The following is a 370-nucleotide window of genomic DNA, read 5'->3' on the forward strand; positions in this document are numbered from 1 at the left end:
CCGGACATTAATAGGGGCAGGTGGAGAGGACGGAGGTGTCCGAGCCGTTGGGGCAGGTCCTGGGGAGGGGTGACATTTGGGCTCCCAGCATTTTGCCACCTCGGGATGCTCAACCTGGTGCCTTTTAGGGGTGTCCCCACCCCGGCCAGAGCCCTACGAATGCTGCCAACCTTGATGTGGGTTTTGGTCCAGCCCCTCCTGTCCCTGGCCCAAGTTACGCTCATTTTCTCACGCGCTGGCAGCTGTGACGTTACCCCTGGGCATGGGGATTTACCCGCTTGCTCAGCTCGTGCCTATAAATAGGTGGCAGGACCTATAAATAGGCCCTGTGTCCCCCCACCCGCCTCACCGGGCCACGGGTGCTGGCCCC

This window comes from Phaethon lepturus, unplaced genomic scaffold (genome assembly GCF_000687285.1).
Source record: "Phaethon lepturus isolate BGI_N335 unplaced genomic scaffold, ASM68728v1 scaffold39421, whole genome shotgun sequence".
Taxonomy (NCBI): domain Eukaryota; kingdom Metazoa; phylum Chordata; class Aves; order Phaethontiformes; family Phaethontidae; genus Phaethon; species Phaethon lepturus.